Source organism: Dama dama, chromosome 20, assembly GCF_033118175.1.
Source record: "Dama dama isolate Ldn47 chromosome 20, ASM3311817v1, whole genome shotgun sequence".
Lineage (NCBI taxonomy): Eukaryota > Metazoa > Chordata > Mammalia > Artiodactyla > Cervidae > Dama > Dama dama.
Genome location: NC_083700.1, coordinates 80,936,571 through 80,948,863, shown reverse-complemented (window position 1 = coordinate 80,948,863; position 12,293 = coordinate 80,936,571). Strand labels below are relative to the sequence as shown.

The window sequence follows — 12,293 nt, the reverse complement described above, 5'->3', positions numbered from 1 at the left end:
CGAAAAAGCAAGAGAGTTCCAGAAAAACATCTATTTCTGCCTTATTGACTATGCCAAAGCTTTCGACTGTGTGGATCACAATCAACTGTGGAAAATTCTGAAAGAGATGGCAATACCAGACCACCTGACCTGCCTCTTGAGAAACCTGTATGCAGGTCAGGAAGCAACAGTTAGAATTGGACATGGAACAATAAACTGGTTCCAAATAGGAAGAGGAGTACATCAAGGCTGTATATTGTCACCTTGCTTATTTAACTTCTATGCAGAGTACATCATGAGAAACGCTGGGCTGGATGAAGCACAAGCTGGAATCAAGATTGCCAGGAGAAATATCAGTAACCTCAGATATGCAGATGACACCACCCTTATGGCAGAAAGTGAAGAGGAACTAAAAAGCCTCTTGATGAAAGTGAAAGATGAGAGTGAAAAAGTTGGCTTAAAGCTTAACATTCAGACAACTAAGATCATGGCATCTGGTCCCATTACCTCATGGGAAATAGATGGGGAGACAGTGGAAACAGTGTCAGACTTTATTTTGGGGGGCTCCAAAATCACTGCAGATGGTGACCGCAGCCATGAAATTAAAAGACGCTTACTCCTTGGAAGGAAAATTATGACCAACCTAGATAGCATATTAAAAGGCAGAGAAATTACTTTGCTAACAAAGGTCTGTCTGGTCAAGGCTATAGTTTTTCCAGTGGTCATGTATGGATGTGAGAGTTGGAGTGTGAAGAAAGCTGAGCGCCGAAAGATTGATGCTTTTGAATTGTGGTGTTGGAGAGGACTCCCGAGAGTCCCTTGGACTGCAAGGAGATCCAAGCAGTCCATCTTAAAGGAGATCAATCCTGGGTGTTCATTGGAAGGACTGATACTGAAGCCGAAATTCCAATACTTTTTGGCCACCTCATGCGAAGAGTTGACTCATTAGAAAAGACCCTGATGCTGGGAAAGATTGAGGGCAGGAGGAGAAGGGAATGACAGAGAATGAGATGGCTGGATGGCATGACCAACTCGATGGGCATGAGTTTGAGTAAACTCCAGGAGTTGGTGATGGACAGGGAGGCCTGGCATGCTGTGATTCATGGGGTCGCAAAGAGTCGGACACGACTGAGCGACTGAACTGAACTGAACTGATAATAAAATATTGGGGTTAGGGGAACCCAATGAATCTTCACAGTCCTTCAGAATAGACATTATTGTCTCCACTGTTTAGAAAAGGTGAGTACTAACCAAATAACAATGGGGTTTGGGGACAAGCAGGACTCGCACTCTCTCTGCCAAATCACCACCCCATCTGCTCTGGAACTGACTCCCTTTCTGGGTGTCCAATAGAATGTGGACCCCAGGAGTCGGTAGATCAATTCTGACCCACAGATTAAACAAAAGGCCATAGCAAGCTTGCTTTGGACAGAGGCAGAGAGTGGGGGTGAGGCTCCCTGTTTCCTTAGGGGCTAGAAGACTTGCTTCTCGGAAGTGTCCTGACTGCTCACTGGACAATTCCTTACATAAAAGCCCTGCGACCACAGCAAGGGATTCCCACGTTATTAGGTGTGATAGCTTGGCAAGACAAAGATGCATTAATTCTTGTCCTTGTTGTTCAGTCGCTCAGTGGTATCTTTGCGACACCATGGACTGCAACACGCCAGGCTTCCCTGTGCTTCACCAACTCCCGGAGTTTGCTCAAACTCATGTCCATTGAGTCAATGATGCTATCCAATCATCTCTTCCTCTGTCGCCCCCTTCTCCTCCTGCCTTCAACCTTTCCCAATATTAGGGTCTTTTCCAATGAGTCAGCTCTTCACATTAGGTGGTCAAAATATTGGAGCTTCAGCTTCAGCATCAGTCCTTCCAATGAATATTCAGGATAGATTTCGGTTAAGGGTTCACAGGTTTGATCTCCTTGCAATGCAAGAAACTCTTAAGAGTCTTCTCCAACACCACAGTTCTAAAGCTGTGGCTTAAAGATCAGAGCGGGGCATAAATGACTCGCCTGAACCACCACTGTGACCTCTCTCACCGCCTCGGAGATGCATGTCCGTATCTGAAGTTTAATTACTGCTTTCCAACCCTTCCTTGGTCACTGGTTTTCTAGTGACATGTGAAGATTCTAACCAGGTAGATTTGCCAGGTGTTTGGCTCGCGGCACGCTGGTGAGGACAGGATACACGCCTCCTTGGCAGGATGGTTGTCTTTCACCCACACTGTCTTTCCCGGCTGGGGCCAAGAACACCCAAACTTGCTCTCTGTCCGCGTGTGCACCCGACAGCAGCAGCCTGCGAAACCGGAGACGGTCGCGCGGGGGCGCAGGAGAGACGCTGCGAGTTTCGGGAGTCTGCAGTCTGCGGCGGTGCGGCAGGGGGGAAAGTTGTTTAGCTGAGTCTTCAGTAACTAGAAGGGGTGGGTGCAGGAGGGCGGGGGAATCTTGGTAGAGTGAAAGCTTGCAAGACCTCCGATGCGGGCAGAGCTTCGGAAGGTTGGAGCTCCCACACCGCCAGGCTGTTAAAAGTATCGGATGATAGACATCATCCTCATTGCCGCTGGTAGTTCAGTTTATGACCAGGTTCTGTTCCTTTCTTTGCAAGCTCCTGTAACCAAATTGCCTGGCCCTTGACAGCGAGCAATAAGCTGGAGATGTTAGAGTTTCAGCCGCTGGGACACGTAGTTTAGTCCTTAAGATCCACCCCACCTCCACCCCGGCTTTTCTCTCTGTCCCACCCCTCCTGTCCTGCTTCCTTTCAGGGCCTACCCTCTGGAAGAATCTTGTTGCTGAAATTTATCATTTTACTGTGTATTTTAAATAAAATTGTTTTGTGGGATACACTTAGAAAGAGCTAGAAGATTTAACGCTCATTAGCAGTCATTGAAATTGATTTTAAAATAGGGACCTCCCCAGTGGTCAGGTCATTAGGACTTCACCTTCCAATGAGAGAAGTGCTGGTTCGATCGCTGGTTAGGGATCTAAGATCCCACTTGCCTGGAGGCCAAAAAAACCAAAACATAAAACAGAAGCAATATTGAAGCAAATTCAATAAACAAATGTATTGAAACAAACAATAAAGATTTTAAAAGTGGTCCACATCAAAAAAATAAAGAACTGTAAACCAAAAAAGCATGTGAGGTAAGACAAGACTTTTTCTCTTACTCATGTTAACACTTTGTAAGAGTTGACTATGTTAGGTTCAGGAAACACAGAACTGAATGACACATTCCCGTCCCTTGAGTTGCTTAGTCTAGAGAGGTGGCAGATAAGGAAAGGATTGCAGTAGAGGGGATGATAGTATGATGGAGGGAGGTGATGCTACGATAGACAGAAGAATGGAGTGTTATGAAAGCTGCCTACTCGAGGCTGCAGGTGCAGTCAGAGTTGGTTGGGTGAATGGGTGATGGGGTTTCCAGGGAGAACAGCAGAATTTTCAAAGTGAGAATTGAGAATGGTGAGTTCAGCAAACTACTGAGTCAAGTGTGACCAGAACATAGGTTGTGAGAAGTGGAAAGAGCTGTAATAGGCAGACAGACAGAGTCCAAACCAGGAAGGACCTCTGGGCCACATGACAGCCTTTATGCATCCTTGGGTCACTGAGATCATCTAATCTAAGGAGTTTTGTGATTGTATTTGTCCTTTAAGGAAGTCCCTGTAATAGTGGAGTAAGAACAAAATTTCTCTCTGCACTAATGTCCAAAATATGCTGACATTCCCCTCTGGAATCAGTTTGCAAGTAAAGTGGGGATAGAGAAGGGTAATAAACCTATTAATTGTGAGTAAGGAGGGCTGAAGTAAGATTGAAAACACAATCGCTCCCTCAGAAGAGGGACGTGTGGGTGAACCATCCAGATAAGATTCCTGATCTCTCAGAGTGTACAGTCTGGAGTCAGCATGAAAGCCTCCAGGAGGAAGGAAAGATGGATGAGTGAGGTCCAAGGGGCCTGGAACCATCGCTCACCCCTCTGACATCTCAGGATTCCAGGTCACATTGCTTGTTGCCGTAGGTATTATGTTTTTTCTTAGAGATGGAAAGGGGAGTCAGTTATGAATTGTGCTGAAAAAACATATTTTTCTATTCTCTGGTTCACTTCTGGAAGCTGGATTAAGAGGACTTCTGTAAACCCTCCAAAATCTGTTTACCCCCAGGTTTCTTCATCTCAGTAAAAACCTTCACATCCATCTAGTAGACTTCCCAGGTGGTGCCGGTGGTAAAGAACCCGCCTGCCAATGCAGGAGACTTAAGAGGTGTGGGTACAATCTCTGGGTTGGGAAGATCCCCTGGAGAAGGGCATGGCAACCCACTCCAGTATTCTTGCTGGGAGAATCCCATGGACAGAGGAGCCTGGTGGTGGGCTACAATCCAGAGAATCGCACAGAGTTGTACACTACTGAAGCGACTTAGCACACATCCATCTAGTGGGCAAAATAAAGACCTTAGAAGTCACCCTAACATCTAAGCCACCCACCAGAACTGTTGACTCTGCTCCTAATGCATGTCTGTAGGATGCACACTTTGTTCTGTCTCCAAAGCCACCAGCCTGGTCTGGTCATCATCGTTTTGTGCCTGGAGATACTTCTAACTGCTCTTCTAGCTTTTCAGTCTCTCAATTTTCAATTCATACTCTGTAGAATCCAATAACCTTCTTGAAATATTCATAGGTCCTTGCAACCACTTCCCCACCCCTGCTTCAAACCCTTCATTGACCTCAGGATAAATTCAGCTTCTTTTAACATGTCCTAGGATGCTCTGTTCTCATCAGCATTTCCCTTGCTGTTGCAACCACTCTTTCAGTTCCTCTTGACCCAAGTTCCTGACCCAGGACCTGCACTCAAGTTCTTCTTTCCACTTTTGTGCCTAACTCCTCCTCTTCCTTCAGCTCCAGGTGTGATGCCTCCTCAGAAAAGTCATTCAAGACACCACAGTAACCTAAAACTCCTTGTCTTTCTGGTATTATTATTTTCATATTAATACTCGGTTCTTTGCCTTCATTACACTTAAGCAATTGTGTATTCATTTGTGTTTTTGTTTGTTTACTGTATGGCTCCCCCACTAGATTGCAAGTGGAAAAACAAAGAATGCTTCCCACTCGCCAGTTCCACAAGGATGTCATTAGCCATTGCAGTCACTGACCAACTGTGCACCCTGAGAAGAATTAAGGATGAAGAACAGGATGGGTCACTCTGAGCTTTGGAAACAAGGCCCTTAGAAAATTAGATACATTTTAGGGAAAAAATTATGCAATATTTGCGAACTCTTGTATCTTCACAAACATACAAAAGCACTAAAATCATTGACTGAGATATCTGTCCCTCATGACTGGCAGTAACCTTTGGCTGAGGGGTATGCATGACTGCATGTGTTCCCTAGCCAAGATTGTATTTATTCTGGCCTCTTCCCCTTCCTCTTTGGAGCAGTGCCTCAGAGCTATTTGAGGAACAACTCCTCACAGACTATATTCCTCAGCAAAGTCCCAGAATAAAACGGAAATTCGCAACTCTTATGCTGTGTGTCTTTCTTTAAGTTGACCCAAGCTTTGTGAAGACAGGGACCATGACTATCTTTTTGACCATGGTATATCCATCCGGCTCTTTGCACATTGCTTGCCATGCAGTCGTTGCTCAATTAATATTAGTTGAACGTATGCTTCCTGGTGGCTCAGGCGGTAAAGAATCTGCCTGCCATGCGGGAGACCTGGGTTTGATCCCTGGATCAGGAAGATCCCCTGGAGAAGGAAATGGCAACCCACTCCAGTATTCATGCCTGGAGAACCCCATGGACAGAGGAGCCTGGTGGGCTGTAGTCCACGGGGTCGCAAAGAGTTGGACACAATTGAAGTGACAGAGCATAGGAACACACAATTATTTAAATCCTTCTGGATTCTCCAAAGTTATAATTCTTCCCTCATTGACATTATAGAGAGACATTAATGTTTAGTGGTTATGTGCGTGGACTCTGGAGCAGGAACACCTAGATTCAAATCCTGGCTCTTAGAACTCTGGGCAAAGTTACGCTGCTTTAGTGTCTCCATGGGCTAATACCTGCCTTATAGGATAACATAACATAGGATGATTAAATGAATTGACATAGGTGTACAAGCACCAGTGCTTGGCCCATAGTAAAAATGAACTGTTATTACTATATCTGTACCTTGTACATTGCTTTATTAGTGCAAGCATCACTTACTTTTGTCATTATTTTCATACCTATGTCATTGTCGAGGTCATGAATTAGATCGTTGCTTACTTCCTACTCATGAAGTCTCACCCAGTGCCTGATAAGTCAGCATTCAATAAATATAAATTTAACAAGGTATATTACATCCCATTCAATTATAACTCTCCTATTATTGAAACTCTTCATTCAAATTAGGCTAATAATGAATAATAAATCATCAAAATGCAAGATTTTTTTTTGTTTTAACCTGCAAGGAAGAAAACAGCAAAACAAAGAACACAAGTACAAAGTATACAGGAGAGGAAAGAACTCTTGGGTTGCAAAATTCTATTAAACATTTAGAAAGACAGATTTTATGATTCTAATTAGAGACTATCATGTTTGTAGAGAAATTGACTCCTTTCATCTACGCAATTCCATGTTTTTGGATAGTCTGCCTAAAATGTATTAAATCAGGAAACAGTGAGCCAGCAATATTATCACCAATCAATCCGCACCATAATCTTTTCTAGTGTACCCTAAAGGAATAATCAAAGTTGTACACAAAGATTAATGTAAATGGATGGTCATACGAATACCATACTATGATTTCTAACAGTGAAAACAGCCTAAAGATCTTCCATAACCCAAGTGGGGACAATTAAACATGACATGGCACAGAGTAACCCAGTGGAAAATGATGCAGCTAGTTCAAAGCATATTTTCAAATAAATTTTTGTACTGGTTATACAAAATTAAAAGACACCAAAATAAGATTATAAAATGGTTTTTATCTGGGATTATATGTGATTTTAAGTTCCATAGTTTCATCTCTAATATATTTGTACTTTCTAAACTTCTATGCTTTATGAAACAGTATTTCTGTTTTTACTTTGTGATGCCACGTGGCTTGTGGGATCTTAGTTCCTCAGCCAAGGTTCAAACCCTGGCCACTCAGCAGGGAAAGTGCTGAGTCCTAGCCACTGGACCACCAGGGAATTTCCAAAAGTCTGTCTCTTTTTCAACCATGAAATGATTTTAAACACCCACTATTCATTTTACAATTTGACATTCATCCCATTATTTTTGCTGTTTCTCAAGAGTGTAGTCCGTAAACAGTTTACATCAGGATTCTGGTGCAGGCAGGTACACACTTAGGAATCAAAATCTGCCTTTTCATCTAATTACACAGGTAAGTCTTCACTGAACACATGTTAAAGTTCACAAAGCTTCAGATTTAGCAACTAGAAGAGAAAAACCTGCGCTTGATATTAAAGAACTATAAATGGAGTACAACCTTAAGAAATTGTGAATCACTATATTGTACACTTGTAACTTATATAGCATTGTACATCAACTATACTTCTATATAAAAAGCTTTTTAAAAGAATAGTCTAAAAAAGTTACATACACACATGGCCAGAAGATGGAGCAGGTTTTCCATTTACCTGATCCATGTCATCAGAATGAAATCTTGTTCAAAATAATCTCATTATGTAAATCTAGGTGAGCGTCCTCATCCTAAAATAAGAAATTGGAATATTTAATATGGGATGGGATTAGGCATCCTTTTTCATAGGACTACTTTCCTCTAGAAGTGTAGTCCATAAATAGTTTACAGAAAAAGAGTAGTAGGTTACTATATGGGCCAGAACAGCACCTCATTCCAAAGTAAAGCTCTCACCAATTCCTTGTTTCATCTTAGCTTCAAAGTCAGGGCCAGTTGTTAGGATAGGGTGAGTCTTTGTGGAATTTAGAACAGCAGGAGTGGAAAAAAAAGGCAAAGGGTCTCTAGTCCAAGACAAGCAGAGATGATGCAACAGACCCTCTAAACTGTCCTCTTCTTTTGCCTCCACTTTGAATCCTATCATCAGAGGCAGAGCCCACCATCTTGGCACCTCCAGTGAACAGGAGTTAAGTAGTTAACGGGAGCACGGCACCAACATCAGGTCAAAATGCCTTGTCCCTGAAGAAGCAGCCCCCGTGACCGCTTCCAAGAAACTTGCCCAGACCTCCCCTGCAAGTGTGACTGACAGCATTTTCTACCATTCATAGAACTTTTGCTTGCCTTTATCTTTTCAATAGCATGTTGTGTTAAAAAAAAATCTATTTATAAGATCTTCTTTCTCGGAGATACTAGAGTATAAGCTACCAGCCACAGGCTATTAAGCACTGCTTTCCTACCTATCAGCCATAGACTGGGGAGAAAATCATTCACAATGGCAATAAATATAATTACTACTCAGGGATAATATTAGCCAAAAGAAAAGAAAATGTGTAAGACCTATTTGAGAAAAAGGGATGCCAAAATTTTAAACAAATTATAAGAGAAATATTAATAGTAAATGGTTTACCATCTTCTTCTTGCTTAGTCACTCAGTTGTGTCTGACTGTTTGCGACCCTTTAAATGTAGCCCACCAAGCTCCTCTGTCCATTAGATGTTTTAGGCAAGAATACTGGAATGGGTTGCCATTCCCTTCTCCAGGAGATCTTCCCGACCCAGGGACTGAACCTGCTTCTCCTGTGCCTTCTACATTGCAGGCTAATTCTTTACCCACTGAGCCAAATGATTTACCAAAGCACCATTCTAAGCATTTTTGCATATTTTGCATCATTTAATCAACAATCCATGAGACTGGTACCACAGTACTTCTCATTTTACAGGAAACACAAGAAAGTAACTTGCCAGATGAGATTTTATCTTCATTGCTGGAAAGGTATATATTTACATATCTTCCCCAATTGGTTTTTAAAATATTTAACTCAAAGCTCATGAAAATCCTGAACAAGGAAAGTTCACTGTCGTAAAAGTTCATATTTTATGTAAGTGCTTAAGTGCTTGAAAAGTCCTAAAGAATGTGCATTCAGTGTTAAAGTCACCTTTGATTCTTTATACTTTCAGATATTTAACAAACTTGTTGCAATATGCATATAATGCTGAATTTTAAGCATTGTGAAAGACATTTTACCTGAATTACCTGAAAGACAATTTACCTCAAGTTCCCCCAATACCATGAGGTAGGTACTATTTTGCCTTCATAGATTTTAGAAATGGAAGCACAGGGAGGTCTGCTAACTACTTTAGGTCACTCAGCTGGTTAAGTGGTGGTTTCAACTCAACAGCCTAAATCTGGATGAATGAGTGCCTTAATAGCAGAAGTCCTAGGGTGCTGGGACTCAGAAGGGTTCCTAATTCAGCCTAAAGGGTCAAACAAAGCTTCCCCTTAGAGGAGCAGATGGTCATCAAAGAACAGTGCATAGTATGTACACACTAACTATTTGACAAATAAGTTGATTAATCTAGCAAAGTGGGTAGAATTAGGTTGAGGAAGGACATCCCAAGCAGAATAAGTCTTAGCTCCAAATCCAAGCTGGACTTCATTTCAATATTCTGGTGCTGCAAGTCCAGGAAAGACTCTCCCTTTGGGGCCTAGTGTATCCTGGCAGGTGCCAGAGGTGCCAACTTGATATCAAACTGGAAACAGGCAAAATCTTCTATGCTGACAGTCCAGACAAAACTGAAGAGCTGGTAAGACTCAAAGATGAACTGGTGCCAGACAAGAAGCCCAGTGCTAGGCTCAGCCTGTTTGCCCAAACCCCCTGGTTAGCTCATCCACTGTTTCCAAAGTGACTCCTCTGGAATCATTCTGGACCAAGTAGGGACCTAAGGGGCAGTGGTTTTCAAATACTTTTTGGTCGTATTCCTCACAAAACACGTTTTTATGTTCACATCTAAAATTTTGAATCATAAGTTTAAATAGTTTCAAAGGATATATTTTTCTAGTGTTTTTTTTTCTTTTTTATATGTTCTGAACATACCTTAAGTGTGTTTTTGTCGAAAATGGGTTTAGTTCATCTAGATTATGAAAAGTATTCTTATAACCAAATTGGCAATGCCAATCCCATCCGACAAATCATACTTTCTATTTTTTAAATTTTTTAAAAAATTATTTATTTTTGGCTTCACTGGGTCTTCATTGCTGCTTGCAGGCTTTCTCTATCTTCTTTGCACGGGCTTCACATTGCAGTGGCTTCTCTTGTTGTGGAGTGACAAGACCCACAGGCTTCAGTTGTTGCAGCACTGTGGTCTCAGTAGTTGTGGCTTGGCTCATGGGCTCTAGAGCTTCAGGTTCAGTAGTTGCAGCTCACGGGGTTAATTACCCCATACCCTGTGGTATCCTCCCAGACCAGGGATCGAACCCACATGCCCTGACCTGGCAGGCACACTCCCAACCACTGGATTACCAAGGAAGTCCCAGACAAATCATACTTTCTATCAGGGAACTTAGACTTCACATTTCAGTTCAAATAATGGTGTTGACGTACATCTTGGGGACATGTATCTTACTTCTGATTCTCAGTCCAATAGAGACAGAGATGGAGGGAGAGAGGGAAGGATGGGTGGATACATGAAGGGATGTATGTATGAATGGATGTGGGGATAGATGGATGAGTATATAGATGGATGAATGGATGAGTGAATGGACGGATGGGATGGAGACGCTTGTTGCCTGGATGAGATGAAGTACCTCTTCTTTCAATATTTCTTATGGAAGCCTCCAAGCTGGGCATGTTAGGAATTTCTACTCAGAAGCAGGCAGTCTCAACCAGATTTTTATACCAGGGGGAAATGTCCCCATAGTGAATCTAGTGATCATTTCATAAAGAGGGAAGAGAAAGACTGAGAAAGAGATAGGGGAAGGTCATATCTCAGTCATCTTCTCAGGCATATCAGCTTTAGATACATGTGGAAGCTGAGATCCTGGAAACCAAGGCTTTTAAAGCTATTCAGGAGCAACAGTGTGTGGGCTGAGGGGCTGTGGTGCTATGACCTTTTCCTCAACTTTTCCTCCCTCATGCTCTTGCACAGACTCAAAACTGAGAATGTGCAAAGCCACGGAGAAAATGGTAGAAAATTCACCATGGCTGTTGCTGAAAAGAGCAATTCATAAATATGCTGTTCTCTTTTTAACTTTCCAGTTTGGCTTCATATTGTTTCTTGTGTAGGCTTTTATTCCTGAATGCTGGCTAAAATTCATAGGCTTAACCTACCGGCCTCAAAAATACTGGGTAGTTGCAGTATCTATCTATCTCTTTATAATAATTGGCTGTGTGCTTTTATTTATTTCTTTATTTTAAATTGACATCATGAGGACCTCACCACACAACTCCATTCATACAATCACAGAAGAAATACCAAGAAGAAACCACCTCAGCATCAAGAGCTAATTCTTATCAATGGAACTGATGTATCAATAATTCTTTTCTTTTTTTTCCCCCAAATATTCTTTCTTACAGCCAAGGGACTTTGCAACAAAAACTGAATGCAGGTATGTGAGCATTAAGCATTTATAAGTTTTTGGTATTGTAATGTTGGCCATAATTAATCAACTGTCTCTTTTTGAGATGTAAAACAGTATAAACTGAACTTTTGAGATTAAGTACCATTAATATTATAAATGTTCTCAAACATGAGTTATAAATGATGTTATAATGTGATTTCCTTTGTCTTGTGATTCCTACTCTTCTTGCTTGAAACTTGTAGGACTGTAAGCTGTGTTAAAGATTGTAAGCCTCAGTGGCCAGGGTGAACTTCCATATTTTTTGTCTTGAAAAGTTGGCTGGAGGACTGCAGCTGTCTCAGAGGGATAGGCTAAGAGAAGTCAGATGAGTGACGCAAGTCACTGGAACAGGAGAAGCAACTGATGAGCCAAGGTCCCCTCCCCAGGGGTAAATGTTATTCCTTAAAATGAGACACTTCACTGAGGACCTGCCTCCACCTGCTGAGAGCTGCTGCAGAGGAACACTGCCAGAGGCTCCGGCGGAGCAGAGGGCCACTTCCCGCTCACACTTGTCTGGAGACCCACTGCAGACAGCAGACCACTGCTCATGCTGACATGCCTCCTGCCCAGACTTCTCCTTGGAGAGGTTCCCTACCCTCTTTTGTATATTCCCAACTTCGACTAACATGTCTTGCATGCTAATTGCTTGCAATAAACCGAGTGATTTGTGAACTGAATATTGGCCATGTTTTATTTATCTCCAGGCCATGATGTGTGCCCATACTTACTGCAGGGCCCTGTGACAAACATTGGGAACTTTCACTGAACCAAACTTGGGTCTGCTTGCCTGCATGCAGTAAAGCCAGTTTATTG

The 12,293-nt window shown here is 42.3% G+C and overlaps 1 pseudogene; it reads left to right on the top strand.

Annotated features, from left to right (window-relative positions):
* The first annotated feature begins 11,043 nt into the window (after positions 1-11,043).
* LOC133040288 (phosphatidylinositol N-acetylglucosaminyltransferase subunit P-like) overlaps positions 11,044-12,293 on the top strand; it is a 47,912-nt pseudogene continuing 46,662 nt past the window's right edge.